This window comes from Artemia sp. Qi Xiang Cuo, chromosome 7 (genome assembly GCF_049724085.1).
Source record: "Artemia sp. Qi Xiang Cuo chromosome 7, ASM4972408v1, whole genome shotgun sequence".
NCBI lineage: Eukaryota > Metazoa > Arthropoda > Branchiopoda > Anostraca > Artemiidae > Artemia > Artemia sp. Qi Xiang Cuo.
The window spans coordinates 26,129,873-26,144,891 of NC_142800.1; positions in this window are offsets into that span (position 1 = coordinate 26,129,873).

Genomic DNA, 15,019 nt, shown 5'->3' on the forward strand with positions numbered 1-15,019 from the left:
ATACAATCAAAATTTTGAGATAGCCATTTTGTTCAGCGTAGTTGATTTCCAGATAGAAAATATGTTTTTGAGAAGGACATATTGATCATCTGATTAACTTTTTCTGCGATCTTTTATATCCTTGTTTCGTAATGTTTCAAGATTGTTAGTTGTTTGTCTACCAAGTGTAAAAGATTTTAATTTGCTACATCGACTTTTCCTATTCGATTTTCTGCTTTCTTCCACGTGGCCTCAAATACCGTACTTCCGATACCGTTATAGGGCTCTCCAGCATATTATAGGGCTCTTCTGCTAATTATAATAAGATTAAATCCAGCTTAAACATGTCCGGACCTATGTAAACTCTTGCTGCTTTTCCTATTATTATTATTATTATTATTATTATTTTGATTCTAGCAGGAATTAACGAATTATTATTTTTAATTCTTTTCGTTTTTTTTCAAAACCTCCCAAAAAATTTATATATATTAAAAAAAAATATATATATATATATATATATATATATATATATATATATATATATATATATATATATATATATATATATATATATATATATATATATATATATATATATATATATATATATATATATATATATATATATATATATATATATATATATAATTTTTTTTTAATATATATAAATTTTTTGGGAGGTTTTGAAAAAAAACGAAAAGAATTAAAAATAATAATTCGTTAATTCCTGCAAGAATCAAAAATAATAATAATAATAATAATAGGAAAAGCAGCAAGAGTTTACATAGGTCCGGACATGTTTAAGCTGGATTTAATCTTATTATAATTAGCAGAAGAGCCCTATAATATGCTGGAGAGCCCTATAACGGTATCTGAAGTACGGTATTTGAGGCCACGTGGAAGAAAGCAGAAAATCGAATAGGAAAAGTCGATGTAGCAAATTAAAATCTTTTACACTTGGTAGACAAACAACTAACAATCTTGAAACATTACGAAACAAGGATATAAAAGATCGCAGAAAAAGTTAATCAGATGATCAATATGTCCTTCTCAAAAACATATTTTCTATCTGGAAATCAACTACGCTGAACAAAATGGCTATCTCAAAATTTTGATTGTATGTGTTTGGGGGAATGATTGGCGGGGGGGGGGGCTAGTTTGAATTCTTTGCTATGTCAGTAATAATACTTTTCATGGTAATTAAATTGATAGTTTGAGTGTTTTGCTTTTGGGAAAAAAAAGAGTTATACCAAATTATTGTTTTGCTTTGTTTAAAATCTACATGAGAAAAAAAATTGCTTCGTGTATTTTTATATTACTATATAGTGTCTAAGAATAACTTTTAAAACATTAACCAAATGCATTTTATTTGATAAATGTTCTATCAAAGTTTTGTGGCTTCACATTGCTTGTGAAAGTTTATTACACAATGCTCGTGTATATACTGTGTTTTTATTTTAGAAGTAACTTTAAGTGTTAACTAGTGGTTTAATGTTATATATAAGCGTTGTGAATTCTAGTCAACGCATAAACACATTTTTTATTGTTTAATTATCCGTTAAGTGATTAATAATTATATATTAAGTTCGAAAAGGATGATGCAACAAATTACAAGCAATAAACATAATGTTTCTATTTAAGCGGCATATCATGTTTAAAGTAAAAAGAGAGAAAAATAATTAACCTCTCGCTTAAAAAAAGAAAAAAAAAAGAGAATGCAGTTAAATATACAAAATTGAGTGTTTTTTTACTAAATATGTATTACTTTTTGCTTTATGTGTATTCTAATGTAAATATTTAATTTAGATAAAGCCTTAGTTTTTTTGCAAATCAAATTTTTCGTAAAATCTTTTCGGATCCATTTTTCAATATATTTTTTTACCGATTTTTGGAAAGTAGCAAATTTCAAAGCCAATTGAATTGCATTCTGATACCAACAGCTCACACCATCAGAAATCAAACCATAACTGGTTGACTAAAATCTTAGAAACTGTGTGCAGTAATAAAGAACTTTGCTACCAGTTCATCATAAAGTGAGATAAGATCACAACTTAACTTAGGCCTAGAAAATATCAAAGAAAGTGCTATATAGCCTAAATGGCTTTATATTATTGAAAGAATATGTGAAAACGCTTTGTGTTGGAAAAATATATGAAAGTGTAAAAATCAAAATTGTTATGTTTAATTTATCCAAGGCATTTCTAACCCCGGAAGATAAATGGTAAATCAACCACATCACCCACATAAATTAAATTATTAATGGGAATTAAATTTAAATTCAGTTAATCAAATAGTTTCTAATATAACTTTAAATCTAATTTAAGAAAAACACTAATATAATGCTTAAGCCACTGTGGGTCAAACTAAAACAGAAGATACATATAAGAATGAGGGTGAAAACAGAATTTTATAGTCTTTAAGACAAAAAGAAAAAGAGAGAAAAGAGAATAACAAGGAAAAATTCCAAAAAATTGATATCCTTGGAAGAAAGGACATTTTATTCATTTGGCATTTCCCAATGACCCTAAAGAAACGCATTGAGGGTATATGCACAAAAACACCAAAACTGGCACTAAACCATATACAAAATTAAGTTTGTTTTAAAAGTAAAATATTGAGAGTTGGGGCAACTCTTCTCAAAGTTGGAAGTATTGTGGTGATGCTTTCTAATAAAGTGGAATTTTGGATGTTAATAAAAACATTATCACGCAAATACAAGTTTCAAATACCACCTTTTATTAACTTAAATGACATATCCTGGTAAGTGTATGCTTAATAGGAAATTGAGAAATCACCAATTCCTTGATTTGTGCGTCAATGGGTCCGATAAGATGTCGTTGAGGAAATGTATAAAAGATACATTTTATGTGAACAGGGAGCCTTGTACTAATTTTATGCCGGATTGACCTATGGTCAGTCGATTTTAAGATTACCTTTGAATATTGTCGGACTATTGTAAGTGTCTAAGTATCTCATTGTATTGAATTTTACTGTAGATTTCTTATACTTATTGACTCCCTGGGACAACCAGTCCCAGCGGTTTATATATGTTATCAGACCTGTACCGTTGTGTGATAGCTGAATAAAAGTATTGTGTTATAGACAACCTCTCTACAATCTTGATTTAGTCCTTCGAATATTCCCAGCTGGTACGCCCTATTTGTCAGGCCCTAGCCTAAGGCACGCAGCCAAAGTTTAATTACCTTAGGACTACAAGTATCTCCCCTGTAATGGGAGAAAGTAAGGCAACAACCACAACCTCACCAAACAACCATCAATCCATTTTACCACAATTGCTAATTAAATTGGAGCTTATCTTTGCCTTCTTTTCTTCTAGCGATAATAGAAATTTACCCCTTTGTATGAAAATCAAATTGTAAACAAGGGTAGATTAATTTTATTATTTTATACTGATAAAAATCCTTGAACAGCTGATACAAGTAGAGGACATGATTAAAGGCTTAATGGGCAATGGTTAATTCAATAATCCACTCTAATAGAAATTTAAAAACATAAACAAACCTTCAATTCTTAACTAACTACGTCAATTGCAAAAATGGTCTCTGTGCACTTCCCACACAATTTCTATTTTTCCTGTGCTCTTCTCTTTCAAGTCTCTGAGATAAACCTCTGAAGTCAAACTTAATACAAACAAAGAGGGAATACTCGCCTTGTTAAATCCATTACGGGCTAAAGCTGCATTATACTGTAAACAAGTATGCGTATATTTGGAGCATTTTCTTTTTTTATTATAAACGTTTAGAATATTTTCTATTTGCAATTATCTTTTAATTAGTAATCGGGGTCTACGAGAACGATATGTAATAAATTTTCATTAAGATTTTCTTCCTTTTCAGTGCCTTAATCTCAAGTGTATCTAAAATATTTTAGTAATTCACCACTTAAACAAATTTCTTCTACAAACTAAGCAGGTTTCTTCAAAAATTGTCATTGTTAATGTTAGAAGTTTTTTGACACGTCAATATATATTTGCTGTTAAACATAGATTTCACGATTGACACTTGATGTTTTATTTTCGGTACACAATAGTTTCTTATTCGTTATATTGGCAGTTAGATATAGCAATAGATACATTTTTTTTCAAAACGTGTCAGTGAAGGTTAATATTGTGCCGATATAGTTTCGATACAATGTTGACCTATTGATTTGGCAATTGCATCGATGATCAACTTGAGTATCTAAAAATTTCTGCAATACCTAAAATTGGTACAAATCTGCAAGACCTTCCACTGTGACACATCCTAATTAATTTATTTTACGAATCGTCACTTGCATAAAGATATATTCCCCACTCTTTCCCTCACCCTCAACTATTCTGACATGAAATAATTCATAATTAGAAAACTTAGCTTTCGTCACTTTTACATCTTAGAATCGCCTAAAGAAGATGGATACTAAAAAATTCTAATTTGAAAGAATATATCTAGATTTCAGCCTGAATTAAATTATGGAAAAGTCCTAGACTAGACAGGAGACAGGGATGGATCTAGATTAAAATCTTGGGGGGGGGGCAATGTGACAAGGGTGCTAATAAACACAAACTTAGGGGGCTGTGACAAGGGCGCCAATAATTAACCAGATTAACAAATTTATTTAAAAGAGAAGAGTGAAAAACAGAAAAAAAACAAGGAATGAGAACGTATGAAAAATCTTGGCGGCAGGAAGGGTGCTGGTGACCCCCCCCCAATTTACCTGTAGATCTGAATCAAGGGTGGAAAAAGAACTGAACCTAGAACAACTACAGCCGACTGAAGGTTAGTCAAAACTTCTGTGTCTTAGTTTAATGTCGCCATAAAATGTCTTTGAATCACCGGAACCTATTTCCACAGTCACTATGCAAAGAAAACACTGATTTCAGTTAAAAAGCTGCTTTTTTATGGAACAGGCTGTCCGAGCATAAGTAAAAAAAGCTGGAAATAATGTCGATTACTAGAAAATATGGATAACGAAGCTAATATAAATATTTAACACAGTACAAAATCATCCTAGCTCTGTGGAAAAACTGAGTAAATTAGACCTTAGATTTTAGTTGTATTAATACAAAAAAGCAAGAGTAAAACTCTTCAAGAGTTTTACTCTTGCTATTACAGTATTCCAATATTACTAATATTACACGGCTACATTTTGATTTTTTGAATTTGTTTAAGTTTTTGCCAGTCTATATTGCTATGCATCCCAGATTTCCATAGAAGATATACTGAAAGAAATCTGAGGATATCTAATAAATAAGAGGCAACCAAGCCAGTAGCTCTGTAGACCACAGAGCGAAGCAAAAGGAAAAGGGCCAAATAGTATCAACTGAAAAGCCTGTCTGATGTGAAATAGAAGAACAGGCTGCCCAAGCATAACTAAAAAAAGCTGGAAATAAAGTCAATTAATAGAAAATATGGATAAAGAAGCTAATGTAAATATTTAGAAAAGTACAAAATCATCTTAGTTCTGTGGAAAAACTGAGTAAATTAGACCTTAGATTTTAGTCGAGTTAATACAAAAAAGCAAGAGTAAAACTCTTCAAGAGTTTTACTCTTGCTATTACAGTATTCCAATATTACTAATATTACACGGCTACATTTTGATTTTTTGAATTTGTTGAAATTTTTGCCAGTCTAGATTGCTATAAATAAAAAAAACAAGTTTTTTAAACTGAAAGTAAGGAGCGACAATAAAACTTAAAACGAACAGAAATTATTCCGTATATGGAAGGGGCTGTCACCTCCTCAACGCCTCGCTCTTTACGCTAAAGTTTTTTATTGTTTTAAAACACAGACTTGTGAAAAAGAGTCTAACTGTAGCTTAAAGAGCGAGGCGTTGATGAGGGGACAGTCCCTTTCATATACGGAATAATTTCTGTTCGTTTTATGTTTTATTGTCGCTCCTTACTTTCAGTTAAAAAAACTTATTTTTTTAATTTAATTTTTGAACGTTTTTGAATAAATGCAGGTTTTGATCTTGGCTCACCGTACATGAATAATTAAAACAAAATTTTCATATTAATTTACTTTTATTTAGTTAAATGGCTTTCTCGAAACTTGTTTAATTATATTTACGAACGTTTTTATTAGTAATATATATACGTAACTTACGAATTAACTTACGTAACGAACTTCTATATTCATATATTTTTAATTTGTTTATTAGGGGGTTCGCCCCCTAGTCAATACCTTGCTCTTTAAGCGAGAATTCGAATTTTGTTCCAATTCTTTAAAAATGACCGCTTAATCACAAAGGCCGTTAATTAGAATAAATAGCTCTTACGAAAGTACTAAAAAATCTTTGGCTTAAACAGCGAGGTATTGACTACGGGGTGAACCCAATCATATATGTAATATTTTCTGTTCGTTTGAAGTTTCGATGTTGCTGCTATTGCAGTTGAAATAGTTGTTTTTTTATATTAAATTTCTGATCTTGCTTTAAAAATGCTGGGGAAGTCCGGCGTCCCCTTCATAGCAATGTCCCTTCCCCCATGAAAACTTCCTTCATGGAAAGATCCTCCCACATATATATATATATATATATATATATATATATATATATATATATATATATATATATATATATATATATATATATATATATATATATATATATATATATATATATATATATATATATTTTTTTTTTTTTATATATATTTTTATATATATATATATATATATATATATATATATATATATATATATATATATATATATATATATATATATATATATATATATATATATATATATATATATATATATATATATATATATATATATATATATATATATATATATATATATATATATATATATATATATATATATATGTATATATATATATGTATATATATTTAGTTTCATTACAACTATCAAAAGTTACGAGGTTTTACCCTGGAAACAATTTTAGTGAATAGGAAGCTTTGACGTCACTTCGATCCGAGTTCATTTTTCTCTGGGAACCGTTTAACAAATCTTTAGGCTATGTCTTTTTAGGGGTTAATATATCTACATTATTAAATTTTTTTTTACTGAGGAAATATATTATGAAGGAAACTTGGACGTTATTCACATCTCCCATGGTTACTATTATTTTATTCAAATACTAAGTGACTGGGCGCAATGCAAGTTCTGCCTTTTTCAGTTTCCTGATCTGAATTTTGGATTCCACATTTTGTTTCTCCTCCTTGTAATATTGACAAGTTTTCCAGTGGTCTCTATAGTGAGGCTTACAAGGTTCCGAATTTGAGCATGGTTTTGTTGCTTCGTCAAAGGTCTTGAGGCTCTGTTCCTTTTGACGTTTGGCTTTTTGATTAGAAATTTAGCCACTTATGCTGCTGAAGAAGGGACTTGCTGCTCCATTTTTGGTTTCTTAACTTTTCTCGATAGTTTTTCTCTTAACGTGGCTTTTCTGAGCGACGGGCCAGGTTTAGTTATATCCGTTTCTGTAGAAGAATTATCGGTTTCACATTCTGTTAGCTCGCGTCTGATAAATGGCGTTTGTTCCAAAAGCCATTTTTCTGTTAAGACTGTAGGCGAGTCTAGCGTATGAAATTCAGACAATTCTTGGGTTTCTTCCAATTTTTCTTCTTCTTTGGACTTAACTTCTGGTTTATTATCTTTGGAACCAGTAGGTTGTCTTTGATGTTCTTCTCTGTCACTTTCATCGCTAGTATCCGATGAGCAGTGAACTTTTCCATTTTTTCTGGTTGGTTGTGGAAGTTTTGTAGCCAAGACTGGGCCAAATATTCCTTCCATCTCTCCCAACGTTTGTGGTCGTTAAAAAGGTCATGGAATTCATACGGCATTTTGATATATACAGGTGCAATTGTTTCATTTATTACCTTATCTGAAGAAACGGGCTCTGATTTCCATGGTTTTGAAAAAAATCCTTTTTTTATTATATTATTTGCACTATTTCTTCCTTTTCTTTATACTGGTGCTTTAAAACAGAGGTTAAGTTATTTGATAGGATTTTTACAATTCTGAAAGGTCCATCCCATTTCGGTTTTAACTTTTTTGTTCCTTCTAGTTTGTTTTTGTGTGCATAGACCAAGTCTCCTAAACATTAATTAGTCTTATTTTGACTTTTTCTGTCATATTTTTGTTTTTGTTCTGTCTTCTCATCTTTTAAATTGTCTTTAACTTTTTCCATAGCATTTTTTATGCGTATAACCATTTCTTGTTTATATTGATCAAGATTGTAATATATTCTATTATTTTGTATTTCATCCATACAAATCCTGGGATCTCTTATATGTTGTAAAAAGAATGGTGTTTCTTTTAGAAAACGTGAGGAGCCGTATTAACTGCAAAAGCAGCAAATGGTAGGTGATTATCCCAATTTTCATTTTTCCTGCCTTGCGTGTATTCCCAGCATATAAGCTAATTCTCTATGTTTTCGTTCGATTTTTCCGTTAGCTGAAGCCATATACGAGGATGTATACCAGCGTTTTATACCTAAATATTTTGTATTTTGTATTTAATTTTGTATTTAATGTTGCTAGCATTTGAGCTGATATTCCCCCTTCTATTGTGATTTTCCAGTTTATTTTTAATTTATAATCTGAATCTGTTGTCGAATCTATCTTTATCGGTCGTTACGCAAACTTGCCTATTTGTTTCGTTTGTGTCTTATGGTTATTTTATCAGTTAGGGGTTCCCATACGATCCCATATTTTCTTATCACTTCTACTCCTAGAATACAAGGGAACGGTAATTGTTTAAATATTATCACCGTTACTGTTATTTCTTTATCCCCTGTGGTAAATGTTGAGACTGGTTTCTCCGTTCAAATGCTCACTCTTTGATCAAAGGTTTTCGGGGTTTTCCCAGTTTTCTCCGGTGTTACTATTTTGACCTTGGGTGTTGTTTACCGTTTGATTTCTAGGCCTAAATTCAGGATTATTATTTGGTGTTTGCCAAGTATTATTTGTTCCCTGCCTTCTTGAAATTCTGCCCCCCTGTGTTCGGAACTGGTGTCTTGTTTTGTACGTCTTGTCTTCTTTATGTATTCTATGCCAGCAATCCGCCGCGAGGTGATACGGTTTGCCACCATAGTAGCAATTAAACCTTAGCTTAAATTGTTTACTTGTTTCCTGGTTTCAACGTGGTTTATTATTACTTCTATTTATTCTTGATCTGTCTTTGTAGGTTCTCCATCTATCTGTCTTTGGTGGTGGTGGGTGCTCATATTTTCTATAGTTGTTAGCCGCTAACGACTCAAGGTCGTGGAATCTGTCGGCTATTTCCATAGACAGCGACCCTTGGCCTCCGTCGTGCCTTTTTGGCTCACAATTTGGTTCCTAAAAGATCACCTGATTTTGTCCCCTTTCATATTGTATACTTCCTTGGGTTTCTGTGTTATTTATTGGCATTTGATCAAAATTTTTTATGGCCTCGTCAATTTTACTTCTGTTTCTACTAAGATTATAGCCTGCTCTAGATTTTCTGGTTTCCGTGATAATACTAGTATTAATAGCTTTTTTGGTAACCCTTGCGTAAAAGTATGTAATTGTACATGTTGTACCACTTCGTCACTTCCACCTCTCTGTAACTGTAAATAGACAGACCGACAAATTTTGTGTACATATTTCCTAATACTAGTTGAGGCATTGTACGTCACTACCTCTGTTCTTAGCCTCTCGGAAACACTCGTTTCTATGAACCTTGTTTTAGAGTGTTAATGTCCTTTGGCTTTTTTTCCTTAATTGTCTCAAAGTGTTTAAGGGCGCTTCCCTCTAATCTAGCTGCAACGCATTGCTCTTTGACCCTATCGTCAAATGACTCAGTTAATTCGTCAAACTTTTTTTATTTTTCGATAAACTCATCGACATCTGAAATTCCTGCGTATTCTCGTATAGTGTCGGAAATTTCAAGCACCGTTCATAAGAAAACCATATTTTCATCTAGTAAAGCCATTTTTGTTCCAATATACAATTTTGTTTAGTCCGCTCAGCCCAGTTTTTCCAACCACCACCAGCTCTGGTAAAATGGATTTATGGTTGTTTGGTGAGGATCTTGTTGTTGCCTTACTTCTCCCCCTTATAGGGGAGATACTTTTGGTCCTAAGGTAATTAAACTTTGGTAGCGTGCCGTAGGCTAGGACCTGACTAATGGGGCGTACCAGCTGGGAATATTCGAGGGACTAAGTCAAGAATGAAGAGAGGTTGTCTATAACACAACACTTTTATTCAGCTCTCACACAACGGTAGAGGTCTGATAACATATATAAGCCACTGGGACTGGTTGTCCCAGGGAGTCAACAGGTATAAGAAATCTACAGTAAAGTACAATACAATAAGATACTTAGACACTTACAATAGTCCGACAATATTCAAAGGTAATTTTAAAATCAACGCACCAGAGGTCAGTCCGGCATAAAATTAGTACAAGGCTCCCCATTCCAATAAAATGTATCTTTTATACATTTCATCAACCACATCTTATCGGGCCCATTAACACACATAGCAAAGAAATGGTGATTTCTCAATTTCCTATTAAGCATACACATGCCAGGATACGTTCTTTAAGTTAATAAAAAGTGGTATTTGAAACTTGTCTTTGCGTCTTAATGTTTTTATTAAACTCCCAAATTTGACTTAATTAGAAAGCATCACCACACAATGAAAGAACTATCACATTTTATTGGCCTGTGTGTTATCATTTCTTTGCCTCGGTTATAAACGCAGAAACTCTGACAAAATCACCTACAGAAATTACTCGTAAAGTAGATAATATTAAAATTGTATCATAGGTGTGTTGGTCATCTTTTGGATTGTCTAAGTTATTCTAATTATCATTCTAATGAAATATAATTGTGAGGTCACCGTGGTACTGCCATACATTTTTAGGTTTTAATCTAGATTCATTTTGAAACTGGCCATTGACTACTCTCGAGGAAGGCAGACTTATGGTTAAAAGATATGGAAGTTTGACGGAACAATTTCAGATTGTCATCATTGGCATGGATAGTCCATGATGGACTGAATAACTGAAAATAATGGACTATATACCTCCTCTTCAGTTCCCAATCTGAAAGATCTGCCTTAAGGAAAGAGAAACATCCTCCTTTTAACCTCAGGCAAGAATTTTACCCTGCTTTCAAAACTGAATTCCTTACTCATCAATTTTGACTAAGGTCTACATTTTCACAAAAACTTCAGAAGCTGGACTCTTACCACCCTTATGGAATATGTTGGAATTGATAACATAAAAAAAGAACAAAATCACAGAGCAGCATATTTATGTGCTTGTATAAAATGGTTTTAAAAAGCTTAAGCTACTGTTAATCCAGTCTCTTTAAAAATTTATTTATTTTCGACTTGCAGTGACCCTGGTGGAATTCACCATTTGGGTATAGTACAGTCAATATAAGGTTTGACCGCAAACAAATTGCAACAGAAATGATTTTTACACCATCTTGTAGAGAAAAAAAAACTGCACAACATATCAAAAGTTGAGAAGCCTAGCGGGGTGCAAAATTAGTGTTTTTTAGCGTTTTGTGTTTTATTTTTCGTTTTTAAGCCTAAATTTTCGATTTTCTCAAGGCTTAGAGTTTACTTCATGGGAAACACATTTCTGATGTAGTTTTATGTGCTGAACTCGAATATTACATCAGATTTAAGATACGGTGAACCAAAAGTGTTTCACATTCATCGCCATTCACGAAGTTCGCGATTCTATTATAACATAGTCGTTTGACCACATTTCTTGAGTAGTTTTATGCGATGAACTCGAATATCACATCAGATCAAGGATATGTTGAACCGACAGTGTTTCACATTCATCACCAAAAGGTTTCTTCAAAATAATCAATCATCTCTTAATGTATTAACTGACTAAAATCACAGGTAACAAAAATCACATTGGTAAAAGGCAGGCAACTTTTCAAATGACTTGCGACATTAATCACTGGCAGTGTAGTTTGAAACTTCGTCGTCGAGATCGTCGATGAGATCTTCTGATTTGGCAGAATTATCACATTCTGCTCTCTGACAAGTTTTGCACGCGAGAGTGCAAGACATGCCGTTTCTGACACAAGTGCACCGAGCGGAGGTGCAGTTTGAACGGCAGGAGCACTTAACAATCTTAAGAAGTTGGGGAGGTGCTGGGGGTAGGTCCGTCATCACAGGGTATAATATACCATTTCGGTCCTTCCAGCCCCACTCTTGAGGGTCCAATTCTAGATTACGGTCGTCATTCCAGGCGTGTACCTGAAAGTAAACTCTATAGCTTTGAAATGCTGCAGAGTTGGATGTGGGAGGTAGCTGCTCTGGGTGAACAAAGGCCGTTGCTGTGAGAAACTTTCTTTCGAAGAGCTGCTTTTGAAGCTCGTTCAGATTTCTCCCCTTCGTTCCACCATATATTATAAGAAGTGCATCTTTTCCGGGTTCCTTGACTCCGATTTTTGTTGCTGCCTTCTTCATAAAAACCTTGGCAGATGCTCGAAAAGTTTCGTCTTCTATTACTTTTTTCAGGATAAGACCTTTTCCGATGTTGTGGACACGTGATGTAGAATCACACCCAAGGAATGCATGGGCAAAGAGGATCAGACCACATACTTCTTGGCTTAATCTTTTTTTCATTTCATGAACATCCCAGCACCTTCGCTCTTTGTTTTTCTTTGGCTCTGGGGCGAAGTACATCTTGTTAGTGGAGACATCACAGTGGTAGCAGAGAAGGACCAGAAGATCCGTATCTTCTCCAATAACGGCAGTTACCTTCTGTTTAGCTGATTCGATAGCAGCTTTTACAATAGGCACGTCTGCATCACTTGGGGCTTGGACTACAAAATAACCTTTTTGCCGGAGATGAACTGCAAGCGAACTAATGAATCTTGACTTGTTTTTCTTGTTCTCGAGAAATTCTTCTTTGTTAACTTTCAGACGCATGTCATTCGTGAAGAAAACCTCGCGACCAATCGTTCGATTACGATACAAATGGGCCATATCTTTGATGGAAGGTCCACTATCATACCCATCGAAAACTACAGATGCTCCAGGGTACTTCTGTGAAATATACAGGGAGTAGCTCTGTATGATACCCGCATACGTGTCATTTTTTATCCATGGGACTCGGTGCAATAGAGATCCGCCGTCTATTACGTAGTGTGTTCCGTTGTTCAGCACACACGGAATTTCTTCGAGTTTGCATGCAATTGCAATGGCCTTGGTGAATTCTGCCTTGTTCGGCACTCTCGGCATAAATGAGCTGTCAAACAGAGCAGCGGGATACGAACAAAGTTCATACCGGAAGCACTCTGATTCAGGAAGTCTTGTCCTTTTGGCTAACGCAATGAAACGTTGGAATAGCAAAGCTGGATCCAGTCGCTTGCAAAATACTCCAGCAGTTTTCTTTGTTGTTATCTGGACTGCCTGTTCCTTTCTTCGGAAGACAAAATCCTTAGCCACTTTTCCAGTCATAGCATCAAGGATTTTTAGACCGACAGCCTTCGCACAGTCAACGTTTGCAGATTCCTATGCAGTCAAACCGGTAGCAATGCTTCTAAGCTGGGTATCCCCTCCAAATGGTGAGCCATTTTCAAAGTACGTGACCATCGCCTGCGTATCCTTGAAGTCTCGTTCTTGTCTGGGGCCTGCGTTCTCCTTGTGCTGCTCGCTTGTCCCATAGAGAATATGCGTCAGATCTTCCATTAGGAGGTTAACAGCAGAGCAGGTTGGGCGTGCTAAAGCCCACGGCGACCTCTGGGTTTCGGTCATGCCCGTACCCCTGGTCAGTCCACCTGCTGTTTTCAACGAGCGAATAAGCTCTTTTTCAATAACTAGATCCGTCGACAAGCCAGCCCAATAGCGATCAGATCGTCTGACGACGTGCATTCCTTGTTGGAATGAACTATGAACAGTAGGATGGGTTCCTTCAAGCTTCACCATCTTCTGAAGGTATATTCGGCACGATTTGGCATAGTTGTTGTGACCACAGGCCGCAAGAAAAGGTAGCATTTCAGACACAGACTTTAGGTGTAAGTCCCAAAGACCCATCTGCTCAGCTTTGATGAAAGAACGAAGTATCCCAACCATATTCATAAGCTGAAACCACAGCTTTGAAGTTCTGTGCTGAGACAGATCAATTATCTTCTGGTCGACGAAACCTTTGATCCGCTTGAGTGCAGGATTTTCTTCAACCTCCGTCATTGTTGCCTCTCCGTTCATTAGCTTGCTGTATAGTGTTTTAAGGTCTGCAACTTCTTTGGTGCCTAACTTTGTTTAAGGTTCTGAACAGGGATCATCATCAAATAACTCGGAGAGCAGCACGGCTTGTAGAGCACTATCAACTAGCAAGAGACCTTGAACAGCTCGTGAAATAGCCTTTCCACTTAGGAGATGGTGAACAGTGTTTAGGGCATATGCAAGCTCCAGGACTTCGTGAAGACCGGATCCTTCCATTGTGTATCCTATGCATCCAATAAAGCTCATGGTTGTGTGAAACCCACCGAGTTTCAGAAATACTGCTGAGAGCTCACTTCCTGGTTCAGAAGCCTCAACCTTTTTCATAGCTTTCCACCACAATGGCTGATCGAAGGTCACGACTGGGGCGAATCCATGGCGTTTAGCTTGGTCTGTGATGAACATCAAGGTAGAGTACACACAGGTGTCATCACTGGCAGACAGATCAATCATCGGGAGAAATGTTACAGACGCTTTCCCCGGATGGTTTCCAACCATGACAATCTGATGTGTCCCATTCCATCCCGGCCTTGGAGTCTTCACATACCACGACGAAAGCCAGAGAGTATCGATACTAGCACTGGGATCCAGTTCAGTGAAGTCAGGAATTCGAACGTATCTTATTTTTGAAAGAACACTGTCGTCACATCTGACATGAAGCACACGGATTTTGTATGCGTCTCTTATGTGTGCCGCTGACGGACTTGTTCGGGGAATTTTCCTCGGCAAATACGTGGGCACGGGGGTTATTGAGGCAATGATCCCCATGCCATGGAAGGTGTTTCTGCCGTCAATGGTGCAAATGTCATGGTCAACGTTGTCAGCGATGTGGTGGATGAATCCCTGAGACATCAT